This window comes from Triticum urartu, chromosome 7, assembly GCF_003073215.2.
Source record: "Triticum urartu cultivar G1812 chromosome 7, Tu2.1, whole genome shotgun sequence".
NCBI classification, from domain to species: domain Eukaryota; kingdom Viridiplantae; phylum Streptophyta; class Magnoliopsida; order Poales; family Poaceae; genus Triticum; species Triticum urartu.
In genome coordinates this window covers 633,613,957-633,639,807 of record NC_053028.1, presented here as the reverse complement: position 1 = coordinate 633,639,807, position 25,851 = coordinate 633,613,957, and the positions used below count along the sequence as shown (strand labels likewise).

The window sequence follows — 25,851 nt, the reverse complement described above, 5'->3', positions numbered from 1 at the left end:
GAAAAAACACCTTACAAAGCTAGAGGGAGCACTAATTCTGAATATTCTAAGAGCAATGAAAAGACTTGCTCACATAGCGGTCTGGACTATGCACTGACCATAGTTAGCAACGACAGGATAATTATTTGGAGTGTGGAATTTGCAAAGGATAGTGCCAATAGAGGAATACAATTGAATAAAATAAAATTCCATTAGCAGATCTCCAGGTTTGGAATGGACCGAACTTATTTGGTGCAGACTATATATAAATATAATAACATTGCCATATATGCCTCACACGTCCATAGTTAGAATAGCAAGGAAAAACTCCATATGAATTGTTTCCTGTGCATCAGTCCGGTGCCTTTTGGCCAGGCATCAGGAACCATGTAATTATAAACTACCATCTATCAATTAGTACAATACCATTAGGAATATGCACTAAATTAGGAATTTAAATAAGCTAATATACCTATGCTGAAATCAACCCATACAACACTCATTCTATATTTTTCCCAGCTCACCCAAAGCCTAAAGATATGTTGAGGACACACACAACATACGAATCTACACATAGGTTTTCATGCTGGGATTTATCCATAAGAATTAGAAACATAGAAGCAACATATGCAAGTAAGTTTGCTTCTTTACCGCTGGTTACAGGGAGGAGGGGAAGAGCAGAGACTCAAGGCGTGCTCCTGCTGCTCGAGGTGGATGTGGATGGCGGATGCGGGCAGAGGTGGAGCTCCTGCTGCTCGAGGCGGACCCGGGGGCGGTGAGGCTCCTGTGTTGGCCGTTGGCGGTGGTCGACGAGGGGCAGCGCCCGTGGAGAGTAGCTGGGCGGCGGCCAGAGAAGACGGAAGAGGAGGCGGGCGTGGGTGGAGCTCCCGCGATGGTGGTTGAGGAGGGGCCGCGCCGGTGGCCGGCGGCCCAGCAAACCCTAAATCGCGAGGAGGGACCGCGCCGGTGGCCGACGGCGCCAGTGCTCGAGGAGGAAGCGCGCGAGGATGGTGGCTGCCGGTGGAGTGGCTCGGCGACGACGGTGCTCGACGACGCTGCTCTGGAGAGGGGCGACGACGGTGGATAGGTTGTTGGGGCGGTAGAGAGGATGGTGGAGGGGCTACCGTGATGGGGATTGGGGATTTTAGTCGGGGGAGTGATAGCAATGGCGCACCACCTAGTGGTGCACCATAAGTAACTTTTTTTGTATAGCAATGGCGCACCACCTAATGGTGCGCCATAAGTGACTTTTTTGGATAGCAATGGCGCACCACACAGCGGTGCGCCATAAGTAACTTTTTTGTATATCAATGGCGCACCACCCGGCGGTGCGCCACTAGTAATTTTTATTATTATTATTATTATTATTATTATTATTATTATTTTGCTGCATATAATAATTTTTTAGAAAATGAATATGAATATGAAACTGTAATATTTTTTTATAAAAATAGTAATAATTTTTTTAAAAATATCATCAAATTTGTTATTGGAAAATATTTATGAATATGAAAAAATATCATGAAATTTTTATTTGAAAATATCATCAAATTTGTTTTTTTGGATTTTTAGTTGCATTCATTTGTGAATTGGTAAGACATGTATGAATATGAAAAAATATCATCAAATTTGAAAAAATATTCGTGAATTCAAAACATGCCCATGAAATTTAAAAATATTCATGAGTTCAAAAAATATTAACAAATTCAATACTTTTTATGAGTTAGAAATTCAATACCATAATAAACATAAATAATTATTCATGATGACTAGAACAGAATAAATATCATTTCAATATGTCAAATTACAATCAAGAAATGAAGACTACGATTTAAATACAATCGATCTTAGCTTGCTATCTTTTCACAATCTTATTGCCCTTCTTTTTCGCAAATGGAGTTCTTCTGTGTAACGAACGTCCGTTAGGTAGGGTGGTCATGCTTCTTCTTGTGGTGTGTGGCACTTCATCGTCATCGTCATGTTCCATCTTCGGTTCGACGTACTTGTCGAAGTCTTCCTCATTGGCGACTGCTACCTCTTGAGCACTGCGTTGGATTTCCCCGAAGAGGAGAGGATGATGTAGCAAACTAGCGTAAATATTTCCCTCAGTTTTTGAGAACCAAGGTATCAATCCAGTAGGAGGCTACGCGCGAGTCCCTCGTACCTACACAAAAACAATAGCTCAACGCAACCAACGCGCTTAGGGTTTGTCAATCCCTTCACGGTCACTTACGAAAGTGAGATCTGATAGAGTTGATAAATAATATTTTTGGTATTTTTGGAATAGAGATGCAAAGTGAAAATTAAAAGGCAAAGTAAAAGCAAAGCAATAATAAAGTGATGGAGATTGATATGATGAGAAAGAGACCCGGGGGCCATAGGTTTCACTAGTGGCTTCTCTCAAGAGCATAAGTATCCTATGGTGGGTGAACAAATTACTATCAAACAATTGACAGGATTGAGCATAATTATGAGAATATCTAGTTATGATCATGTATATAGGCATCACGTCCGAGACAAGTAGACCGACTCCTGCCTGCATCTACTACTATTACTCCACTCATCGACCGCTATCCAGCATGCATCTAGAGTATTAAGTTAAAAACAGAGTAATGCCTTAAGCAAGATGACATGATGTAGAGGGATAGTTTCATGCAATATGATAAAAAACCCCATCTTGTTATCCTCGATGGCAACGATACAATACGTGCCTTGCTGCCCCTTTTGTCACTGGGAAAGGACACCGCAAGATCGAACCCAAGGCTAAGCACTTCTCCCACGGCAAGAAAAACCAATCTAGTAGGCCAAACCAAACTGATAATTCGAAGAGACTTGCAAAGATAACCAATCATACGTAAAAGAATTCAGAGAAGATTCAAATATTATTCATAGATAGACTGGATCATAAACCCACAATTCATCGTTCTCAACAAACATACCGCAAAAGGAAGATTACATCGAATAGATCTCCACGAGAGAGGGGGAGAACATTGTATTGAGATCCAAAAAGAGATAAGAAGCCATCTAGCTACTAACTATGGACCCGTAGGTCTGAAGTAAACTACTCACACTTCATCGGAGGGGCTTGGATGATGATGTAGAAGCCCTCCGTGATCGATGCCCCCTCCGGCGGAGCTCCGGAACAGGCCCCAAGATGGGATCTCGTGGATACAAAAAGTTGCGGCGGTGGAATTAGGTTTTTGGCTCGTATCTGATCGTTTGGGGGTACGTGGGTATATATAGGAGGAAGAAGTACATCGGTGGAGCAACAGGGGGCCCACGAGGGTGGAGGGCGCGCCTAGGGGGGCAGGCGCGCCCCCTACCTCGTGGCCTCCTGTTAATTGGCTTGACGTAGGGTCCAAGTCTCCTGAGTTGTATTCGGTGAGAAAATCATGTTCCTGGAGGTTTCATTCCGTTTGGACTCCGTTTGATATTCCTTTTCCTCAAAACCCTAAAACAGGCAAAAAAAACAACAATTCTGGGCTGGGCCTCCGGTTAATAGGTTAGTCCCAAAAATAATATAAAAGTGGATAATAAAGCCCAATAATGTCCAAAACAGTAGATAATATAGCATGGAGCAATCAAAAATTATAGATACGTTGGAGACGTATCAAGCATCCCCAAGCTTAATTCCTGCTCAGCCTCGAGTAGGTAAATGATAAAAACAGAATTTTTGATGCGGAGTGCTACTTGGCATAATTTCAATGTAAATCTTCTTAATTGTGGTATGAATATTCAGATTCAAAAGATTCAAGAAAAAAGTTTATGTTGACATAAAAATAATAATACTTCAAGCATACTAACAAGGCAATTATGTCTTCTCAAAATAACATGGCCAAAGAAAGCTATCCCTACAAAATCATATAGTCTGGCTATGCTCTATCTTCACCACACAAAGTATTTAAATCATGCACAACCCTGATGACAAGCCAAGCAATTGTTTCATACTTTTGACATTTTCAAAACTTTTTCGATCTTCATGCAATACATGAGCGTGAGCCATGTGGAATAGAATGGTGGTTGTGGAGAAGACAAAAAGAGGGGAATATAGTCTCACATCAACTAGGCGTATCAACGAGCTATGGATATGCCCATCAATAGATATCAATGTGAGTGAGTAGGGATTGCAATGCAACGGATGCACTAGAGGTATAAGTATATGAAAGCTCAACAAAAGAAACTAAGTAGGTGTGCATCCAACTTGCTTGCTCACGAAGACCTAGGGCATTTTGAGGAAGCCCATCATTGGAATATACAAGCCAAGTTCTATAATGAAAAATTCCCACTAGTATATGAAAGTGACAGAATGAGAGACTCTCTATCATGAAGATCATGGTGCTACTTTGAAGCAAAAGTGTGGTAAAAGGATAGTAACATTGTCCCTTCTCTCTTTTTCTCTCATTTTTTGGGCCTTCTCTTTTTTTTGGCCTCTTTTTTCGTCTGGAGTCTCATCCTGACTTGTGGGGGAATCATAGTCTCCATCATCCTTTCCTCACTTGGGACAATGCTCTAAAAATGATGATCATCACACTTTTTATTTTTCTTACAACTCAACAATTAAAACTCAATACTTAGATCAAAATATGACTCTATATGAATGCCTCCGGCGGTGTACAGGGATATGCAATGAATCAAGAGTGACGTGTATGAAAGAATTATGAAAGGTGGCTTTGCCACAAATACGATGTCAACTACATGATCATGCTAGCAATATGACAATGATGGAGCATGTCATAATGGTGGCAAGTTGCATGGCAATATATCTCGGAATGGCTATGGAAATGCCATGATAGGTAGGTATGGTGGATGTTTTGAGGAAGGTATTTGGTGGGTGTATGATACCGGCGAAAAGTGCGCGGTATTAGAGAGGCTAGCAATGGTGGAAGGAAGGAAAGTGTGTATAATCCATGGACTCAACATTAGTCATAAAGAACTCATATACTTATTACAAAAATATAGAAGTTATCAAAGCAAAGTATTAAGCGCATGCTCATAAGGGGATAGATTGGTAGGAAAAGATCATCGCTCATCCCCGACCGCCACTCATAAGGAAGACAATCAATAAATAAATCATGCTCCGACTTCATCACATAACGGTTCACCATACATGCATGCTACGGGAATCACAAACTTTAAGACAAGCATTTCTCAAATTCACAACTACTCAACTGGCATGACTCTAATATCACCATCCTCATATCTCAAAACAATTATCAAGCATCAATTTTTTTCTTAGTATTCAATGCACTCAAAAGAAAGTTTTACAAATCTTGAATACCAAGCATATTTATTATTGAGCAAATTACCATGCTATTAAGGCTCTCAAAATAATCTAAGTGAAGCATGAGAGATCAATAGTTTCTATAAAACAAATCCACCACCGTGCTCTAAAAGATATAAGTGCAGCACTAGAGCAAAATTATATAACTCAAAAGATATAAGTGAAACACTAGAGTAAAAATATAGAGCTCAAAAGATATAAGTGAAGCACATAGAGTATTCTATCAAATTTCAAATTATGTATGGCTCTCTCAAAAGGTGTGTACAGAAAGGATGATTGTGGTAGACTAACAAGCAAAGACTCAAATCATAAAAGACGCTCCAAGCAAAACACATATCATGTGGTGAATAAAAATATAGCTCCAAGTAAAGTTACCGATAGAAGTAGACGAAAGAGGGGATGCCTTCCGGGGCATCCCCAAGATTTGGCTTTTAGGTGTCCTTAGATTATATTGGGGGTGCCATGGGCATCCCCAAGCTTAGGCTTTTGCCACTCCTTGTTCCATAATCCATCAAATCTTTACCCAAAACTTGAAAACTTCACAACACAAAACTTAAAGTAGAAAATCTCGTGAGCTCCATTAGCGAAAGAAAACAAAAGACCACTTCAAGTTACTGTAATGAACTCATTATTTATTTATATGGGTGTTATACCTACTGTATTCCAACTTCTCTATGGTTCATAAACTACTTTACTAGCCATAGATTCATCAAAATAAGCAAACAACGCACGAAAAACAGAATCTGTCAAAAACAGAACAGTCTTTAGTAATATGTAGCTACCACAAGATCTGGGACCCCAAAAATTATAAAATAAATTGCTGGACGTGAGGAATTTATTTATTAATCATCTTCAAAAAGAATTAACTAAATAGCACTCTCCAAATAAAATGACAGCAGTTCTCTTGAGCGCTAAAGTTTCTGTTTTTTACAGCAAGTTCAACAAGACTTTCCCCAAGTCTTCCCAACGGTTTCACTTGGCACAAACACTAATTAAACACAAAAAACACAACCAAAACAGAGGCTAAATAATTTATTTATTACTAAACAGGAGCAAAAAGCCAGGAATAAAAATAAAATTGGGTTGCCTCCCAACAAGCGCTATCGTTTAACGCCCTAGCTAGGCATAACAAGCAAGAATAGATCTAGGTATTGCCATCTTTGGTAGGCAATCCGTAAGTGGCTCTCATGATAGATTCATATGGTAATTTTATTTTCTTTCTAGGGAAGTGTTCCATACCCTTTTTTTAATGGAAATTGGAATCTAATATTCCCTTCCTTCATATCAATAATTGCACCAACCGTTCTAAGGAAAGGTTTACCGAGAATAATAGGGCAAGAAGGATTGCAATCTATATCAAGAACGATAAAATCTACGGGGACATAATTCCTATTTCCAACAATAAGAACATCATTAATTCTTCCCATAGGTTTCTTAATAGTGGAATCCGCAAGATGCAAGTTTAGAGATCAATCATCAAAATTAAGGAAATCCAGCAAATCACACAAAGTTTTGGGAATAGTAGAGACACTAGCACCCAAATCACACAAAGCATAAAACTCATGATCTTTAATTTTAATTTTAATAGTAGGTTCCACTCATCATAAAGTTTTCTAGGGATATAAACTTCCAATTAAAGTTTTTCTTCATAAGATTGCATCAAGGCATCAACGATATGTTTAGTAAAAGCTTTATTTTGACTATAAGCATGAGGAGAATTTAGCACAGATTGCAACAAGGAAATACAATCAATCAAAGAGCAATTTGCATAGTTAAATTCCTTGAAATTCAATATATTGGGTTTAGCAACATCTAGGGTTTTAATTTCTTCAATCCCACTTCTATCAAATTTAGCATCAAGATCAAAAGATTCAGAATTCTTGGAACGCCTTCTAGGTAAAGGTGGATCATATTCAGTCCCATCATTATCAAGATTCATATTGCAAAACAAAGATTTAATAGGAACTAGAATAACATGCTTTTATAAAGGCATCTTTCATAGCACGCGTCCTAGCGGTCTTTCCTTGCACTCATAAATGGAAATTCTCATGGCTTTGAGAGAGTCATTGATATCATGCTTAGGTGGAATAGATCTAAGTTTCAAAGAATCAACATCAAGAGTAATTCTATCAACGTTCCTAGCCAAATCATCAATATTAAGCAATTTTTCTTCAATCATAGCATTAAAATTCTTTTGCGAGGAAATAAATACTTTAATATTAGATACAATATCAGAGGGCATCTTATTATAATTTCCAGAAGAATTGTTGTAGGAATTACCATAATTATTAGAGGGATTACTAGGATAAGGCCTAGGGTTGAAATTTCCTCTATACGCGTTGTTACCAAAATTGTTCCTACCAAAAAAATTCACATCCATAGATTCATTATTATTCTCAATCAAAGTAGACAAGGGCACATCATTAGGATCAGAAGAAACACTCTTATTAGCAAATAATTTCATAAGTTCATCCATCTTTCCACTCAAAATATTAATTTCTTCTATCGCATGCACCTTTTTATTAGTAGATCTTTCAGTATGCCATTGAGAATAATTAACCATAATATTATCTAGAAGTTTAGTAGATTCTCCTAAATTGATTTCCATAAAAGTGCCTCCCGCGGCCGAATCTAAAAGATTTCTAGAAGCAAAATTCAATCCGGCATAAATTTTTTGTATAATCATCCAGAAATTCAAACCATGAGTAGGGCAATTACGTATCATTAATTTCATTCTCTCCCAAGCTTGTGCAACATGTTCATGATCAAGTTGCTTAAAATTCATAATATCATTTCTAAGAGAGATGATCTTAGCGAGAGGAAAATACTTAGAGATAAAAGAATCTTTGCACTTGTTCCATGAATCAATACTATTTTTAGGCAAAGATGAAAAGAGAGCTTTAGCATGATCTCTAAGCGAAAAAGGAAATAGCTTCAATTTAACAATATCATTATCGACATCTTTCTTCTTTGGCATGTCACACAAATCAATGAAGCTATTAAGATGGGTAGTGGCATCTTCACTAGGAAGGCCGGAGAACGGATCCTTCATGACAAGATTCAGCAAAGAAGTATTAATTTCACAAGATTCAGCATCAATAAGAGGAGCAATCGAAGTGCTAAGGAAATCATTGTTGTTGGTATTGTGAAGTCACACAATTTAGTATTATCTTGAGCCATCGTGACAAGCAAACAAACTAACACACAAGCAAACAAAAAGGCAAACGGGCAAAAAGTGGCAAATAGAGAAAGAGAGGGAGGATAGAGAGAGAGAGAGAGGGCGAATAAAATGGCAAGGGTGAAGTAGGGGAGAGGAAAACGAGAGGCAAATGGCAAATAATGTAATGCGGGAGATAGGGATTGTGATGGGTACTTGGTATGTTGACTTTTGCGCAGACTCCCCGGGAACGGCGCCAGAAATTCTTCTTGCTACCTCTTGAGCATTTGCGTTTGATTTCCCCGAAGAGGAGAGGATGATGTAGCAAAGTAGCATAAGTATTTCCCTTGGTTTTTGAGAACCAAGGTATCAATCCAGTAGGAGGCTACGCGTGAGTCCCTCGTACCTACACAAAAACAATAGCTCAACGCAACCAATGCGCTTAGGGGTTGTCAATCCCTTCACAGTCAATTACGAAAGTGAGATCTGATAGAGATGATAAATAATATTTTTGGAATTTTTGGTATAGAGATGCAAAGTGAAAAGTAAAAGGCAAACTAAAAGCAAAGCAATAATAAAGTGATGGAGATTGATATGATGAGAAAGAGACCCGGGGGCCATAGGTTTCACTAGTGGCTTCTCTCAAGAGCATAAGTATTCTAAGGTGGGTGAACAAATTATTGTTGAGCAATTGAAAGAATTGAGCATAGTTATGAGAATATCTAGGTATGATCATGTATATAGGCATCACGTCCGACACAAGTAGACCAACTCCTGCCTGCATCTACTACTATTACTCCACTCATCGACCACTATCCAGCATGCATCTAGAGTATTAAGTTAAAAACAGAGTAACGCCTTAAGCAAGATGACATGATGTAGAGGGATAGTTTCATGCAATATGATAAAAAAAACCATCTTGTTATCCTTGATGGCAACGATACAATACGTGCCTTGCTGCCCCTTCTGTCATTGGGAAAGGACACCGCAAGATCGAACCCAAAGCTAATAATTCGAAGAGACTTGCAAAGATAACCAATCATACATAAAAGAATTTAGAGAAGATTCAAATATTATTCATAGATAGACTGGATCATAAACCCACAATTCATCGGTCTCAAAAACACACCATAAAAGGAAGATTACATCGAATAGATCTCCACGAGAGAGGGGGAGAACACTGTATTGTGATCCAAAATGAGAGCAGAAGCCATCTAGCTACTAACTATGGACCCGTAGGTCTGAAGTAAACTACTCACACTTCATCAGAGGGGCTTGGATGATGATATAGAAGCCCTCCGTGATCGATGCCCCCTCCGGCGGAGCTCCGGAACAGGCCCCAAGATGGGATCTCGTGGATATAGAAAGTTGCGGCGGTGGAATTAGGTTTTTGGCTCGGTATCTGATCGTTTGGGGGTATGTGGATATATATAGGAGGAAGAAGTACGTCGGTGGAGCAACAGGGGGCCCATGAGCGTGGAGGCCGCGCCTGGGGGGGCAAGCGCACCCCCTACCTCGTGGCTACCTGTTAATTGGCTTGACGTAGGGTCCAAGTCTCCTGAGTTGTATTCGGTGAGAAAATCACGTTCTCGAAGGTTTCATTCCGTTTGGACTCCGTTTGATATTCCTTTTCTTCGAAACCCTAAAATAGGCAAAAAAAACAACAATTCTGGGCTGGGCCTCCGTATAATAGGTTAGTCCCAAAAATAATATAAAAGTGGATAATAAAGCCCAAGAGTGTCCAAAACAGTAGATAATATAGCATGGAGCAATCAAAAATTATAGATGCGTTGGAGACGTATCAGCGACTCCATCCATTCCGATGATCCTCCTTTTTCCTCTCCTCACGGCAACACGACTGGGCTTTGACGGGTTGATAACGAAGAAGCATTGGTCCACATGGGAAGCCAGTACCCATGGCTCATTTTTCGCGGCGACGTTTGCGCGCGCGGTCTTTGATTCGGCTTCGGGTATAACCATGGTGGTGACATACCAGTCTTCTTTTATGACACTCTTGGCCCATCTGACACAGAACATCGGGACCTTCTCTCCAGCGTAGCTCAGCTCCCAGATCTCCTCGATCCTTCTGTAGTATTTGTCCTTGTCATTACTGGTGTAGGATTCCATCGTTACCCCGGAGTTCTGATAACCATCGCTCTTCATGTCCTTGTCCTCGGTGTAGAATGTGTAGCCGTTGATATCGTACACCTCATAGGTCATCAGGTTGTGCTCGGCGCCCTGTGACAAGGCGAATATGAGTTTTTCTTCTGTGGAAGAATCCTCATGTAAAGGGTACGACAGAAGCTTCTCCTTGAACCAACGCATGAAACATGAGTTGTGCTCTTTGATTATATCTCCGTCCGTCCTCTGTTGGCCTCGGTCATTGTACGTCTTCTCAATAAAGGTTTTGTGCTCTACCAACCAAGGATCGACCACGTCTATGTGTTGTAGCGAGACTAGGTTTGCTCTTTCAAAGTTGGCGAGTCGACCCTCGAAGTCGACATGCATTTCGCGGCGACCATCGCGGTTACCCCATCTAGCGAGCCTGCCAAGGTGCCTGTTGACGGGCAGACCAACAGGGTTCTCGATGCCTAGATAATTCATGCAGTAGGAGATGCACTCTTCAGTCAGAAACCCCTAGCAGGAACGTCGGCCCGAGTTGGATGATATCCTCCACGATATGGACCATAACATCGAAGAATGCGGGCGGGAAGTACATGTCAAGCTCACATAGTATCACCACGATCTCTTCCTATAGCCTTCTGAGTTGCCTCACACCAACCGACTTCCGTGAGATGACGTCAAAAAAGTTGCATAGGCCAAATAGCGTTTCACGGACGTGCGCGTCCATGATCCCACGGATTGCAACTGGAAGTATCTGCGTCATCAGCACGTGACAGTCGTGAGACTTCATCCCGCTGAACTTCTGCTTCGCTGAGTCTAGGTATCTGCTTATCTTCCCCTCATAACCGTAAGGAAGTTTTACTCCTACGAGGCAGGTGAAAAATTGCTCGATCTCCTCCTGACTTAGAGTGAATCACGCATGAGGGTAGTCATTTCCGGTCTTCTTGGCCTTTTTGCCTTTGCGACGACTTTCCGTGTCCTGCTTCGCCTCATCATCATCATCATCATCATCATTAGTGTGAAGCTCCTCCCTGATGCCCATTGATTTCAAGTCTGCCCTTGCTTTCGGCCCATCTTTGGTCCTCTCTGGCATGTTGAGAAGTGTACCAAGCAGACTCTCACACACGTTCTTCGTGATATGCATGAGATCAAGGTTGTGAGGCACAAGGTGGATCTTCCAGTACGGCAATTCCCAGAAAACAGACCTCGTTTTCCATACCTTCAGCAGCGGCTCTGGCGCCTTTCGCTTCTTTCCCGGCTCTGGCGCCTTTTGCTTCTTTCCCAGCAGTGGGCAATCTTTCCAATTTTTCAACAGCTCGTCTATTTCCCCGCCGCTCCTCGTACGCAGGCGTCTTCGGGGTTCGGTTTCACCATCGAACAGATCCTTGTGTTTTCTCCATGGGTCATCGTCGCGAAGCCACCTTCGATGTCCCATGAACACGGTTTTCAAAACCAGAGATCTCTGTCTAGCTCGCGATACATTGTGTCATCCATGCACCTGACGCATCCAGAAAATCCGTGGACCACCTGCCCCGTGACATATCCGTAACCGAGATAGTCGTGCACCATCGTGAGCAGTGCGGCTCTCATAGGGAAATATTCTTTCTCTGTGGCGCCCCACATATTGGCTGACGTTTTCCACAGCGTATCTAGCTCCTCTTTCAGCAGCCACAGATACAGATTGATGTCGTTCCCTGGTTGTTTCGGCCCTTCAATTAGCATACTCATGTGAATGTACTTCCTCTTCATGCACAACCAGGGGGGAAGGTTGTACATCCACACAAACACAGGCTAGGTGCTATGTGTGCTTCTCTGGCTGCCAAACGGATTGACTCCATCGGTGCTCGCGCCCAGCACGATGTTCCTTGGATCATCCCCAAATTCTGGGTGTTCGAAGTTCAACACTTGCCACTGGCTCGCATCCTTAGGGTGACTCAGCATCTTGTCTTTTTTATTTATCTCCAGATCATTTCCGTCATCTTCTCACTTCTTCTCCTCCCTATCTGCGTGCCAACGCAGGAGCTTTGCTAGCTTAGGGTCCGCGAAATACCACTGCAGACGAGGAGTGATTGGAAAGTACCACACCACTTTTCCAGGAGCTTTCTTCCTCTTCTTGTATCGAGTGACGCCGCACACTGGACATATGGTAGACTTCGCGTGCTCGTCCCGATAAATGATGCTATTGTTCATGCACACATGGTATTTCTTGTGCGGTAAATCCCGAGGACACACAATTTTCTTCGCCTCCTCGAAACTGGTCGGGCACTTGCTCCCCTTGGGAAGACATTCGTGCCATAATGACATGTTCTCTTCGAATCATGCATCGGTCATTTTGTGTTTTACCTTCATCTCCAGAGCCATGAGCGTTAATTTCAGGCGGGTATCCTTGGGCCTGCATCCTTCATACAATGGAGTAACCGCGTCTATCTCCAGTTGATCCAGCTTGGCTTTCTCTCGGGCAGCAGCTCTTGCGTTATCTGTCTGCTTGAGAAGAAGCTCTGGAATATGAGGGTCCTGCACCCAGCCCATCGATGGTCCATCGTCGTCTGCTCTGGCATCTTCATCTTCATGATCATACCCTTCGTCTTGATCTTCCTCATCATCATGTCCGGCATCTTCAACATGATGACTGTGTACTGCATCACCATCGTGATCATGTCCTGGAGATTCTTCGTCTTCTCGCCCACCCTCGCCGCGGTGGTTGTCTTGGTGCCCTTCCTCATTTCTTGCCCGGCAGCCATGGACGACTTCATAGTCATCTTCATCACCTTGCCACCGATAGCCATCCATGAAACCACGCAAGAGCAGGTGGTCCCGCACCTGCCCGGAATCCGTGTCCGCAATAAGGCTCTTCATCTTGCATCTTCGACACAGACATCTTATCTCCATCTCGTTCTTTTGAAGCATCTCGGCCTTCGCGGAGCTCAAAAACCTATTCATGATGCCTTTAGTCATCGTGCGGACCATGGTCGCCTGCGGGGTAGAGAAAAACGATATTTTAGAACCAAGAAAAAATTTGGCATGACTTTGCCTAAAAATAGTATAAAAAAGAATGCATAGTGCCAAATTCTTGCCGAAACGGAAATGAATCAACATTCCAGAAAAATATTGGCAACTATCGCATTTAAAATACCGGTACCTGCAAACACAAACATATATGCAACACCACAAACATATGTAGATCTAGCTAGGCCATAAAAAGTGCATGTGCATGTTGTTGTTGGAGGGAGAAAAAAGTAGATCTACAACATAAAGTAAGCTTTCCCCTTCTTACCTATCACAAAAAGGTAATTTAACCACTTAATTTGGGTGAATCTATGGTGCAAATGAGGTGAGGAGGAGGAGGCACCCGAGACAAGCTTGGAGGAGGAGCTGGAGAGAATGAAGTGGGGAAAGTGAGTGTGGTAGGTGTGGCTGTCCAAAATATCTAGCTGGTCTCAGGTTACTAATGGCGCACCTCCTAAAAATGCGCCATTAGTAACCCTGGCTACTAATGGCGCACCAGTTAGGGGTGCGCCATTACTAGTTTTGCAAAAAAAATTGTTAGTAGTGGCGCACCTTGTTTGTGGTGCGCCATTACTTGTTTGAACTAGTAATGGTGCACTTCACAAAAGGTGCGCCATTACTAGTTTTGAAAAAAAGTAAAAAAAATTGTTAGTTCTGGCGCACGGAGCGTGTGGTGCGCCATTACTAGTCAAAACTAGTAATGGCGCATTGTGCCTTGGTGCGCCATTAATTTTTTTGGAAAAAAATTCCTAGTAACAGCGCACCGTGTGTCTGGTGCGCCATTAGTAATGAGGACACTAATGGCGCACCTGTACCTGGTGCGTCACTGCTATATAGCAGTGGCACACCGCATACATGGTGCGCCATTAATATCCATATTGGCTATAGCCCTTTTCCTAGTAGTGATGTCCTCAGGAACAAACGTAACTACTCACAGATCATATTCATGTTCATAATCAGATGGGTATTAATGTGCATAAAGAATCTGAACATATAATCTTACACTGAATAAACCAACTAGCATCAACTACAAGGAGTAATCAACACTACTAGCAATCCACATGTACCAATCTGAGGTTTTGAGACAAAGATCGGATACAAGAGATGAACTAGGGTTTGAGAGGAGATGGTGCTGGTGAATATGTTGATGGAGATTGACCCCCTCCCGATGAGGGGATCTGTGGTGATGACGATGGTGACGATTTCCCCCTCCCAGAGGGGTGTTTCCTCGGCAGAACAGCTCCGCCGAAGCCCTAGACTGGCTCTGCCAAGGTTCCGCCTCGAGACGGTAGCGCTTCATCTCGAAAGCTTCCTTATGATTTTTCTAGGGCAAAAGACACCTTATACCAGAAGATGGGCATCGAGGGGGGCTTCCAGGTGGCCCACAAGGCAGGGGGAGCGCCCTCCACCCTCATGGACAGTGGGTGGCCCCCCCTCTGGTGCTTTCTTTGTCCAATATTTTTAATATATTCCAAAACTGACTTTTGTGGAGTTTCAGGACTTTTGGAGTTTTGCAGAATAGGTCTCTAATATTGGCTCCTTTTCCAGCTCAGGATTCCAGCTGCCGGCATTCTCCCTCTTCATGTAAACCTTGTAAAATAAGAGAGAAAAGGCATAAGTATTGTGACATAATGTGTAATAACAGCCCATAATGCAATAAATATCAATATAAAAAAATGATGCAAAATGGACATATCAAATCCCCCAAGCTTAGACCTCACTTGTCCTCAAGCGGAAGCCGATATCGAAAATGTGTCCACATGTTTAGAGATAGAGGTGTCAATAAAATTAAATACGGACATGAGGGCATCGTGATCATTCTTAGAATAGCAATATATATATATATATATATTCTTATGCTGAAGTAACAATATATTCACAAAGTAAAGCATGAATCAGAAACTTCAATGAAAAACTAGCAAACTATAATATCAGTCATTGAAGCAATTGCAATTTATCATAACATCGGAAAGAGTCAATATAAGAGCTTTTCAGCAAGTCCACATACTCAACTATCATTTAGTCTTTCACAATTGCTAACACTCACCCAATACTTATTTGTATGAAGTTTTAATCGGACATAGAGAAAGATAGGGGCTTATAGTTTTGCCTCCCAACCTTTTACCTCAAGGGTAACGTCAACAATAATGCTTTATGAAAATCCACATCCATTTGATATATATATATATATAGAGAGAGAGAGAGGGGCACTATTCTGATCCTGGGATCAGAATAGTTATTTGGATCACGGTGCGCCCCTATATAGGAGCGATCAGGTTATTTCCCAACTGCCCCATCAGCCCCGACTAAAAAAAAGGACCACGAGGCCATGCCCACGAACTGCCGCACCACCTCCCATCGATCCCACAATCCAGTCACCGCCGATCTCACCCTGGACCCGCCCTCGATCTCACAATCCAGTCGCCGCCGATCTCGCCCGGGACCCGCCCCAGATCCACTCACCTCTAGGAGCCCCGCCACGAAACAACCCTCCAACTCCGGTTTCGCGCCCCGTCCCCACCTCTCCTGCTCCGCCCCGAACCACCACGCCGCCGGTGCCCCGCTCGCCGCCGCCCCCATCAACGCCAGGCGACGTCCCCCCCCCCCCCGCCCCCCCGCCAACCATGCGAGCCACCGCCGTTCCTGCCAACCCCAGGCGCCGCCACCCCGCGAACCACGTGAACTGCCGCCCTAGCAACCACAGGTGTCGCCGGCCTCCTACCGCTGCCATCGCGCTGCCGCTACCAGCCGCCTCCTGATACACCGCCGTGCGTGCCACCCAGGCTCGCTGGTAACCGTGCATCTGTAAGCTACACTCATTAGCCGTTGCCACCTCATGTACTCGTCGGCTCATCCGCCCACGTATCCTCATGCTCTGCCTTCGCACTTTGATTAGTTGACCTTCTTGCTAGGGCCACCTTGACCTTCACCTGAAGCAGCTAATTTTTAATTCCTGGTACGCATGTGTTCTTGTTTTGTTCTTTATCCACTAGTAGGAACTAAAATGTATGTGCTTTCTCCGGTGCGTAGATCATGAGTAGAGGATAGAAAAAATAGTGGAATAAGACTTGTGTGATATGAACAACGTTTGACAAATGATAATACAACTTTGGTGTTGCTTATTTTCTTATCAATGAGGTTTTTTCAACTTTCAACAGAGGATTAGGTTGTTTTGGCTCTTCCTAGTCTCTTTTGGTATGTTTCTCTGCAAAAAAATTGCTACACACTTGTGTGTCTGTTGCTGTTGTGATGGTATACTATGAAGAAAATGTTAAAGCATGGTGCAAACTCCATATATTTACGCCTAACTAGAAACCTCATAATACATACTATTGGTTGACGGTTTCATACTTTCATGTGCGTATACTTTGCTCAAATATTTTCTTTATAAATGCAACAAATATTTCTTGCACACATTGAAAAAAGATATGATCTTTCTGGTTCTGCAGGAAATCTTATGAAGTTTGTTTCTCAATTAACTTCCATGTAACTTCAAATATTCATCCTAACCCTACCACCTCTGAGTTTGCCAGGAAAAATATGTAAGTGCAAGTGTGTATAGCAACAGGAAGTTCTACTAGTTCAAATTTTCTGTCATGTAAAATGCCTTATTGCGGGTGTGTGCAGTAATATAAAGTTCTACTACAGATCACTGCCAAGTTCAAGGACATTGCCGTTGAGAAGAACATCAAGTCATCAACTTTAGAGCAGCGACTTAAGGCGGCCAAGTGAAGGCACCATCAACTCTGGAGCAGCGACTTAAGGTGTGGGCATCTGGTCACGGAGAGATGTTTGGAGCGCTGCATTCCGCTCGTTGTTGACCCCGTGTCCGCAAACGGCCGAGATTATTGTCGTGTGTGGACTGCAGCGACGACCGAATCCGACCTTCACCAGCATCACCATTCTTCCTTCTCCAGTTCACCAACGTGCACCGCCATCCACTTGTGACATTTCACACACTAATGTAAAAGACAAACTATTTTGTACAGGAGATGTTAATGTAGTACCGCTCATGGGAAAAAGTTTGTCAAAGTTCTCGCAATTTTTTTGTAAACAGTATAGAAATTCATGGAAGTTTGATTTGTGTATGCTTGTGAGACAAAAACCTCTTTCAGTTGATGTCAGCCAAAAAATGTGGATATGTTGTGCGTGTGTGTGTGCAGTTCACCAAATAGAAAAAGACTATTTTCTGTCATGTAGATCAAAGAAAGAACATAGAAAATTTAAAAATGTGGATACACACATTTTCTATGTATGAGCAAAAAACAAGAAAAATGCATGATTCTTTCCTTCTTTATTTTCCTCTTTGTGATTGTGTCCTCTTCCCGTGTTTTTATAAAATGTCCACAATGAAAGAAAATGTGCCCTCTTCCCTGTGTGGTTTGTGCATTTGGTTGCTTCACAAAAAAAGTCTATGAAGTTCAAGTATTATTGCTGCTAAAAAATTTCAAAAATAAAAGAATGAGGAGTTCCCAAAGTTTGGTGCTTTCGTCAACACCAGAGGTTCATAAAAAAGATGCTCCAGAGGAATGATAAAAATATTAGTTCATATGACAACCCCTTCAAGTCCAAAAATGAAAACCAGCGAAGTTCAACAAAAAAACCACTAATCCTAGAGTTCAAAAAATAAACAGAAAATGTTAAAAACTAGGAACATTCATGACATATGTGTAGAAGTTCAGAGGGAGCTATGAGAGAAATTTACAGAATAAAAAAATAGGCACAAAAAAGAACAAACTTGTTTATTTCATGTAACAAAAACTTTAATAATTCAAGGGTGGGCTTCAAAAGTCGAGACTCAAGATACAGGATGTGCAAGGGAGAAAAATCAACGGTGTAGACTTGAGTAATTCATGGTGAAAAAACCAATAAAAATCAAGAAAAATCAGGTTTTCTCGTTACTAGAGAATAAAACCAAGAAGTTCAATTAGAAAAAGCGGAGGAGTTTGATATTTATAACATAATTTTCCAGTTACTAAAGAATAAAACAAATAAGTCCAATTTGAAATAACGAGGAAGTTCAATGTTTATAACAAAAATTTAATTTTCACATTTCTAAAAATACACAAAGAAGTTCAAATAAAAAAAGTTAGAGCGGTTCGATGTCCATAAAAACTCAGATGTTTTCCATTAGTAAAGACAAATAGAGAGCAGTTCAAATTGATAACCGCCTGAAGTTCATGTACTGCACGGTGACAAAGGTGGCACCGGAATGAATAGCCCACTTGTTTCGGGCAAGAATGAATGGGACTGATCGACTCGAGTTACCGAGCGACCTCCACTCTTCGACTCGAGCTTTCGCTTCTGCTTTTCTCTTGTTTTGATTTATTAGCTTTTTAGGGAAAGAAGAGGGTCTGGGGTGGTTGCCATAGATAGATTGGGTCATTCGTAACCTGAGCAATAACCGATGCTACTACAGCAATAACGGAAATAACCGATGCTACAGCAGAAACTACAGCTATACGTGGCGGCCCCACACGCAGCTTTGTAGAACCTGTAAACTAAAGACTTGAGTCCCGGAACCGCAGCCATTCAAAAATCTATCAATCTGATTCGAAATACCAAGGTTCGAAGATAGAGAGAATAGAGGATAGGGGCGCTCAAAGCAAATAGGATTCTGTATCTAATACTAATAGGTACTAACCGCATTCAAGATAGACTTGACCTCTTATTTTGGATAGGCAAAAATTCTTACGCCCTAGGGGTTTAAAGGGCCCACTCCCTTTGGTTGACTCATCAGGCTCACCACCTTTTGGAGCTCATCCAACAGTCAGTCTACTTAATCATAATCATAATCAATCCGTTCAGTGATTTCCCCTTTATTTCCCTCGGAACCAAGGGGAACAAGACGAGATTCCGTGTTCACTTATTGATTCCAAAATGAATCGAATTCGTGAACTTTATAACGATATTACTCCTCTTCCTTACGGCTCCCCTGTGCCTAGTGATTTCTCGTGCTCGATTCATCCCATTCTAGTATATCTACTCGGCTATCCTTAGAAAAGTCAAAAGAGAATTTTTTTTCTTTTTCTCTTTTTTGCTAGCACCTTTAGGCTGAACAACATCCTTAACTGATTCTACCTTACTAGTGAGTACTGCTTCAACCTTACCACTACCTGGTGCTTTGTATTGTAGAAACCTTGCTTGTTCTCGTACAGTTGAATTAAGTTGATCTATAAATCTAGCTGCCTTAACTGCGGATGATTCCTGAAGAAAAAAGAAATACCTGATACCGGTCATTGATGATCTTCTGGATGAGCTACACGGTTATACTGTGTACTCAACAATCGTTTTATCTATTCCCACATCGATTCACCAATCCTGGAACTCGTTATGGATAGAAGGTCCGTAGAAGTGAAAGTAGGACGACGGGAGAAAAGAGTAAGGAGTACCGGAAATGCATTTCGTGTGAGAAAAAAAAGGAAAATTCTAAATATTTAGTTGCCCGAAGTTTAAGTGACCTGCCCGGGAACCTTCAAAAAAGGATTTTCCCCATTGTTAACAAATAAAACTAAGAAGTTCAAATTTTAAAAAAAGGTGGAGTTTGATGTCTATAAAAAATGCAAATTTTTCTCATAATATTCCCCGTTACCAATGAAAACACCAAGAATTTCAGTTCGAAAATATCCAAGTTGTATGATGTGTATTACAAAATTAGGATTTTTTCTGTTATAAAAATAACACCAAGAAGTCCAAATTGAAAAAACCAATAAGTTCAATTTTTTAAAATACAATAGTTCAATGTACATGAAAAACTCAGATTTTCCTCGATACTAAATAATAAACCAAGAAGTTCAATTTCAACAAATGGAGCAGTTCAATATTTATCACAAAAACTTAAAATTTTCCTGTTGCTAACGAATAAACCAAGAAGTCCAGTTCGAAATAACGAAGAAGTTGTATAATGTTTATTACAAAAATAAGATTTTTTCCTCATAAAAATCGAATACAATTCTTTACACAAAATATGAAAAGGTGAAGTTCAAATTGAAATAACAAAGAAGTTCGGAGTTTATTAAAACATAGGATTTACCTATTAAAAAAACACAAGCTATTTTTTGCACTTTTAAAAACAACTCATGTATGGAAAAAAATGGTTGCTAGAAGTTCAAGTGCTCGGCGATGAAAAGTTTAAAAAATTCTTGTGAGAGAGCTTCACCGTGTATTTAGATGTCGAATATACAAAAAATTATATGTTGTTTTTTGTGTTTTAAAATAATTCTCTCAAACCAGAGAGAAGTTTCAGAGTGATAATGATCGGAAGTTCACGTACTACATGGTGTGTATTTCATATAATAAAAATACAATAAAGTGAAACTGAGTAAAGTTCAAACAGACATGTTCCAGAAGTTCAACTACTTCACGCGGTGCAAAAAACAACACGTCAAAAAACAGCATGTCAAAAACAGAGTGAAGTTCAAACAAACATGCCCCAGAAGTTCAACTACTTCACACAGTGCATTTTCGTTTGCGATGAACGCATAAATCATGATCTCGCCATTTTTTAATTTACCTCAAAACGACAGGAATATCATTTGTGTAAGCTCAAGTCCTCGGTTGGAGAAAGTTAAAAAAACTATTGTGAGAGACGTTTGTACAAAAGGAATATTATTTGTGTAACACTAACGAATGGATGAGAAAATTACAAACAAAAATACGTCACAGAAGTTCAACGTGAAAACATCAGGAAGTTCAACTACTACGCTGAATGAATTTTAGATGAAAAACTTTTAAAATCATCGCGAGTATGAAAAGATGATCAACACGGGAAACTTGCATGCTCACAGCAGCTTTCCATCGGTATATCACCTGCTCAATTCCCGTGAATGGATGGAGAGTTACGAGCAGTGGATGGAGACCTACGAGCAAAAAAATCATGTGAAAAACAGAGTGAAGTTCAGGTACACACGCCTAGAAGTTCAGGTTCTTCACGCGGTGCATTTTCAAAGAATCTGTTTCGCGATAAAGGCAGAACGCATGATCCTGCCATTTTCGAAATTACTTGAAAACGGCTAGGAATCAGAGAAAACCATCAACATGGAAAAGTTTCGCATTTTCCGTAGCTTTTCAGCGGTATATTATTTGCCCCATTCCAATAAAGTTTGTAAAAATTCCGGCGAAAATACGTTTTTCGCCATTTTCGAAGCTGACTTAAAACCGTAAAGAATTGGGAGAAACAATACATACCAAAAAGTTTCGCATTTGTTCAAGATTTCCAACGCCATATCATTTGCTGCATTCGGACGCACTGTTAAACAATTAGGACTTGGACCATTTTCTAAATTACTCTTAAACCATTCAAAATTAGAAAAAAACTTTCTAGATAAAAAAGTAGCGCATTTTCATAAGATTTCCAATGCCGTATCATATGCCTCCATTGGATTAGCCGTTTAGAAATGACATCGAAAAAATGAACTCAGCTGTTCAATTTACGAAATTTTACGTTTTTTCAAATTACTCTTTAACCATAGGGAATTAGAGAAAACTTTCAACATGTGAAAGGAGCAGTTTTGCAGCAGCTTCCCAACGCCATATTATATGTCTCATTCCGATAAACGGTTTAGAAATGCGATCGAAAATATGATTCGCGTTTTTTGTGCGAAGAAAAAACAGTTTTCAAAACTGCTCTGAAACCGCTTATATTTTGCCAAAAATTTAAGTTGGGTCATGATATTTGTGTCCATAGCTTTCCAACGGTATATCGCAGGCCCCATTTGGGCAATGTTGGCGGAAGTTCAACCTAGTTCAGAGGGAAGATCAACGTACTACTAGCGGGGCAGGTCAGGTTGTGATCGGAATATTATTCTGATCGCGTGATCAGAATAGTGTTAATGTATATATAGGATCTTTCCAACACACAGTTCTTTCCAAAGGATAAAGTGTAAGAAGGAAAGGTGAAGATCACCATGACTCTTATATAAGGTATAAAACAAAAATAAAAGATAGGCCCTTTGCGGAGGGAAGCAGTGGTTGTCATATGCTTTTATGGTTGGATGCAAAAAATCTTAATGCAAAAGAACGTCACTTTATATTGCCACTTGTGATAGGGACATGCAGTCCGTCGCTTTTATTTCTTCCATATCACAAGCTCGTATAAAGCTTATTTTCTCCACACTAATAGATCATCATATTTAGAGAGCAATTTTTATTGCTTGCAACAATGACAACTTACTTGAAGGATCTTATTCAATTCATAGGTAGATATGGTGGACTCTCATGGCAAAACTGGGTTTAATGATATTTGGAAGCAAAAGTAGTATCTCTACTCGGTGCAAAGAATTTGGCTAGCATGAGAGGGAAAGGCAAGCTCAACATGTTGGATGATCCATGACAATATAATTTATTTCGGATATAAGAAAACATAACCCATTAGGTTGTCTTCCTTGTCCAACATCAAATTTTTAGCATGTCATATTTTAATGAGTGCTCACAATCATAGAAAATGTCCAAGATAGTATATTTATATGTGAAAACCTCTCTTTCTTTATTACTTCCTATTAATTGCAATGATGACCAAAACTATGTTTGTCAACTCTCAACAACTTTTATTCATCATACTCTTTATATGTGAAGTCATTACTCTACATAAGATCAATATGATCTCTTTATTTCTTTTTATTCTTTTATTCCCTCAAGATCATAGCAAGATAACCAATCCCTCGACTCAAGACTAGTCTTTATTATATATAGCTCACAGACTCGATTACATAGATAAGGATCAACACAAAAACTCAAAGCTAGATCATACTAAAATTTATTCTACTAAATCAAGATATAACCAAAAGGATCGAACTAAGAAAAACGGTAAATATAGAAGTGTGATGGTTATATGATACCGGGGCACCTCCCCCAAGCTTGGCAGTTTCCAAGGGGAGTGCCCATACCCATGTCTTTATGTCTCTTTCTTCAAAGGTGGTGATGATGGAGTTGTTGATGACATAGGCTTCTTCCTTTATTTGCAATTGACGATAGAATTTTGCTCCCTTAGGTCATCAATCTCTTGCTCAAGGCTTAATATCTTTTTGCATAGTTCTTGTTTGTTCTCCTGCAAGAGGCGAAAAGGGATAAACTCGATCTTAGGTTTCTTTGCTCTATCAAGGAGGCTTGACTTTTTAAACTCCACACGCATGTCCCCATGTTTAGGTAATGGGACTTCATCTTCATCTGAGCTCGTCTCCTCCTTTCCCCTAGGATCATAGTCTTCTTATTCCTCCGTGGTCCAACCGCAATGCTGCAAGTCCCCGTAGGCCTTAGGGTCTGCAAGGTAATCAGCCACATAGCATTCTCCCTCCGAATCCCAAGACAACATATTGCTCTAATCTGCGGCAGAAACAACTGAAAAAAAACAAAGGATTTTGTCATGGTACGGTGCTCAAAACCATTGGGAGATTATATAATGAATTTTTACTGACCAAAAGAAATATTGTGCAAGAAAACGGAGTCCGGAGGGAACACGAGGTGCCCACTGATACGTCTCCAACGTATCTACTTTTCCAAACACTTTTGCCCTTGTTTTGGACTCTAACTTGCATGATTTGAATGGAACTAACCCGGCTGACGCTGTTTTCAGCAGAATTGCCTTGGTGTTATTTTTGTGCACAAATAAAAGTTCTCGGAATGACCTGAAAATCAATGGAGAATATTTTTGGAATCTATAAATATTACTGGCGGAAGAATCCACGTCAGGGGGCCCACACCCTGTCCACGAGGGTGGGGGCGCGCCTACCCGCCTTGGCATGCCCCCCTGCCTCGTGGGCCCCCTGACACTGCACTGGCCTCAACTCCAACTCCATATATTCACTTTCGGGGAGAAAAATCACAGTGAAGGATTCATCACATTTTACGATACGAAGCCGCCACCAAACCCTAAACTCTCTCAGGAGGGCTGATCTGGAGTCCGTTCGGGGATCCAGAGAGGGGAATCCATCGCCACCGTCATCATCAACCTTCCTCCATCACTAATTTCATGATGCTCACCGCCGTGTGTGAGTAATTACATCATATGCTTGCTAGACGGTGATGGGTTGGATGAGATTTATCTTGTAATTGAGTTAGTTTTGTTAGGGTTTGATCCCTAGTATCAATTATGTTCTGAGATTGATGTTGCTATGACTTTGCTATGATTAATGCTTGTTACTAGGGCCCGAGTGCCATTATTTCAGATCTGAACCTATTATGTTTTCATGAATATATATGTGAGTTCTTGATCCTATCTTGCAAGTCTATAGTCACCTATTATGTGTTATGATCCGTTAACCCTGAAGTGACAATAATCAGGATACTTACCGGTGATGACCTTACACTACTTGGGAAAACCCTAGTAGTAGGATGGCTTTTGAGGCTATCAGCAGTGCAGGCAGCCGCGCTACCAATAAGGCGCTACAGCTAACTGTTAGTAGTAGCGCGGTTTGCACCCGCACTTCTACTATTGACTATATCAGAAGCGCTTTTCCAGAACACGCTACTATTAGTTAGTTGTAGCGCTTTCCTAGCCCCGCACTATTGCTGTGTGTCATCATTTTCCCCCGCTTCCTACCCAGTATTAGTTTCAATAAACTGCAATATCCAGATACTAGGTACTACTAGATATCAATTTCATAAAGCATTATAGGTAGTAGGTAGTACTACCTCCGTTCCAAGTTACTCATCGTGGTTTTAGTTCAAATTTGAACTAAAACCACGACGAGTAACTTGGAACGGAAGGACTACTAGATAATAATTTCATATATAGTGAACATGCATCCTCAAGCAGTACAAGGTGATATCGATGACGATCATCATATATCATTCTAGATGATATCGACGACGATCATCATATGTAGTTCTAGATAATATAGCCACACACACATATGTAGTTCTAGATGATATCGACGATGATCATCATCCTGAAGCCTAGGCGGTGGGCGTTCCTGATAGTAATTAGGATGGCCTGTCCAACACGAAGATTCTTTCCAACGAGGAATCTCTTCCACCCAACCGAGTTTAAGTGTGTACGACCGTCTATGTCCATGCGGTAAGTACAGGTGATGACGGAGCCCCTTGTGCTAAGGCGTAGTCCAGCTGAGCCTTCTTCATCAGGCTCAATACCACAACTTGCAGATAGGTTCTTTGGCAATTTCTGAATAAGAAAACATATCAATTAATAAATAGCCTCGCACATACTCTTGCAAATATATTTCTATTAAGTATAGATTTCTACACTACCAATAGACACAGTACTACGCATTTGTACTAATTAAGCATGAATTCTACTAATAAGTATATATGGATTATCTACACTATTAATAGTTCCTTAGATTCTACA

At 40.9% G+C, this 25,851-nt stretch overlaps 1 pseudogene; it reads left to right on the top strand.

Moving 5' to 3' along the window:
- Positions 1-706: 706 nt before the first annotated feature.
- The window catches only part of LOC125519244, a 71,600-nt pseudogene continuing 46,455 nt past the window's right edge, over positions 707-25,851 (top strand).